Source organism: Tupaia chinensis, unplaced genomic scaffold, assembly GCF_000334495.1.
Source record: "Tupaia chinensis unplaced genomic scaffold, TupChi_1.0 Scaffold144806_1, whole genome shotgun sequence".
Taxonomy (NCBI): Eukaryota; Metazoa; Chordata; class Mammalia; order Scandentia; family Tupaiidae; genus Tupaia; species Tupaia belangeri.
The window spans coordinates 136,089-139,286 of NW_006204667.1; the positions used below are offsets into that span (position 1 = coordinate 136,089).

The 3,198-nt window shown below is 45.4% G+C and overlaps 1 pseudogene; it reads right to left on the reverse strand.

Annotated features, from left to right (window-relative positions):
* Positions 1 to 215: 215 nt before the first annotated feature.
* On the reverse strand, positions 216 to 1,618 carry LOC102487828 (eukaryotic translation initiation factor 3 subunit F-like; annotated as a pseudogene).
* Between the last annotated feature and the right edge of the window lie 1,580 nt (positions 1,619 to 3,198).

Below are 3,198 nucleotides of genomic sequence, written 5' to 3' on the forward strand. Positions count from 1 at the left end.
AAGCAAGCAAAAACTTGAATGTCCCAACACTGGATTAAAAAAACATTCTCAGAAGACTTTTTTTTTCATTTATAAAAAGTTTGCTATATTTATTTAGTCATGAGCAGCTGGCTGACTCACTGTGACTCAAGATCGCAAAGAAAGCATTTCTCCTTCACTTCGTTCTGAGTCCTAGGGTTGAGATGCAGAATGGCAGGGGGGCTGCTGGGACTTAGTCACAGGTTTACAAGTTTCTTGTTGAGGACAATCTCTGACTACCTGAGATTGGCCGAGTTGGTCTCCATAGAAGCAAACCAGCAAAGCACTTTCTTTCTTCCTGCCAGCAAACTGTAGATATTTTGTTTGGGCACGACATGGAAGAATGGAATGTATGAATAGCTGAATAGTGTCTTTATTAACAGGAGATCATTGATGTTGTTGCTGAGCAGGGTCTCAAAGTCATCAGGAACTCTTTTGGACACTTGGTTCACCAGGCTCGTTAAGAAGTGGCCACAGGGAACCAGCAGTTAGCGTAATGGCTATGTCGCTGGACTCCCACGTAGTCAACCACGGTTTGCATCCCGGACCTGGTGGCTTAAAACTCACGCCAGGCGCGTGTGCGTGCGTGCCCAAGATCCCCAGAGGAAAATGGAGGAGAAGGGATTGTGGTGTGACCATCCCCTCTGTGCGTGGCTTTCTCGCTTGCTGTCTCTCTGTCTCTCTGTCTGTCTGGTGAGCGCACGCGCCCTATAGTGAAAAAAAAAAAACCTCTCCAAAAAAATAAAAGAAGCGGCCACAGTACTGTCAGCTGAGACCTTTCCAGACAGGACATCCTTGGCACGCGGCAGCACCATGCTCAGGACATCCTGGGTGCAGGCCGATGCCCCTCCTACTTGCTGCAAGTTACTTCAGAGTCCGATCACCCAGTTGGGGCTGAAATGGGTCTTCATGATCAGGTCGACACCAATGTGTTCTGTGTGGTAGTATGTGAATTTCACCATCAGAAGTGTGGACATCACCCCCATGGTCCTCCCAGGGACACCCATTCAAGTGCTGACTTAGGCCTTGATGCTCATGCAGCCGTTCTGGAGACTCGTGTCCACAGCTAGGTGAATGTGGGTGGGACCTCCTTGTCCCAACCCACAGGACAGTCGAACAGTTTTCCTGAGGGAGGGAGTGAGAGATGGGACAAACACACAGACACATGGAGTGGAGACAAGACGAGGTGCCGATCAAGTCTTCTTTTATTAAGGAAGAATTGCAAGCTTATATACAGGCTGGTGGGCATTGATTGGGTGCCTGACATGCAAATGAGATAGAACAGTATGAGCCAATCATTGATGTGAGTGGATCACTCCCGTTGCCTAGAAACCCAACTGCCCCCAGGAACACATGATTTCTGAGAAAGGGTTTGCTCCCTGGGGAAGTGAAACCTAATGATTTCCAAGATGGCAGATAGCTCAAGATGGCTTCCATATGCAGTGCCCTCCACACTTCCCGGTTGTAGTACTCACAGATCAGCACCAAGTGCTCTGTCAGGTCATGGCTGGGCATACCAGCCCAGGAGGAGCCCATTTGGAGAGACTTTCTTGTACAATTCATACGTGTTCTTAGCAAATTCCACGTCAGCAGCTACCATGTGAACTAGAACTAGATCTTTGTACTTACTGGTTTGGATGCTACTTCCAGAAGAAATTCTTTTTTTTTTTTTTTTTTTTTTTTTTTTTTTTTTTTTTGTCGCCAGACAGACAGAGAGAGACATAGAGACAGAAAGTGAGAAATCACCCCCCAGGGGGGATGGTCATGCTGCAATCCCTTCTCCTCCATTCTCCTCTCAGGATCTTAGACACGCACGCACACGCGCCGAGCGTGAGTTTTAAGCCACCGGGTCAGGGACGTGAATCGTGGTAGACTACGTGGGAGTCCAGTGACATAGCCATTATGCTAACTGCTTGTTCCCCAGAAGAAATTCTTAAGGAGGAAAAAAACCTAATGTTTATTAGATACCTACCATTGTTGCTTTATATGGATGTTATTTCTTCCTATATAATCTTCATAATCACACTTGTGAGATAGATTATGTCCATTTTATAGGCAAGGGTATTAAAACTCATAGAAATTATGCAGCAGGATCAAGTCTGTATCAACTGTGGATATATTTGTACTTGTACAAGAATTTCTACTTTCTCCTTTTGATACAGACTTAGTACCTTCTGGTCCTTATTCCATTCCACCAGTTTCCTTTGCTCACCTCTTGGCTTTCAGATCATCAGAGACATTTCATGTGTCATTGAAGGAAGTCCTGAAGACTTGAGATCTGTCACTTAGCATCATCAATCACATTGCTTCTGGAGATGTCAAACAGTTCTACAATTTTAATCAAACCTAGAATACGCCAGAGGAGCATAGCACAGAATATTGAGGCCTACCTCCAAAGACTTCAATTAGTGCTTCATTCCTTGCATTCTCTCCCCATCGCCCATATCTTAGGTTGCCGAAAGTCAGGACGTATTTGTTTTTCTTCCTCTCTCTCTATCCTTTCTCCCTCCTTCCTGTTTTCCTTTTCTAGATTCTTCTTTCCTCTCTCCCTTCCTTCTTTTTTTTCCTTCTTTCTCTTCTTCCCCCTCTCTTTGTATCTTTTGTGGAATTTTCTGGATGTCTTTTAGTATCCATTCTCAATTTTCAGCATTTAGAATTCTCCATGTTGATTGTTATTGTGCAACTGAAACCACCTCTTGACCCAGCCACCTCTTGCCTCTTGCTTGGCTTAGGGCAATCAGTACAATCTTGTCACTCACTTTTTCAGCAACCTTACCGCTCTTGCCCTCCCGTAACTCGAGGCTTCCTCAGGTTAGTCATAAGAGCCAATGAGGTTCTTCAATGCTTGTTGAGGGTACTTTGTGGGCAGTCAGTCTCAAAATGTACCTGTTAGCACGTTGTTATATCTGCGGTATTTCAGCAGCTCTGGCAGACTGACACACTGAGGAGCACCCAGTTCCCGCAGGATGGGGATGACTACTGTAACTTCTTTACATCCATTCTCTTCTATCCTTGGCTCTTACAGACCCTGGTAAGGTCAGCACTGGTGGTGATGGTGATGGTGTCACCCACTGTAGGGCAGCATCTTCAGAAGCTCCAGGAAAAATTGCTCCAATTTATAGCAATTAGCATGTGGCTGGATCCTGGACCTCACTTACAATTTTAGGATAGATCCCACTC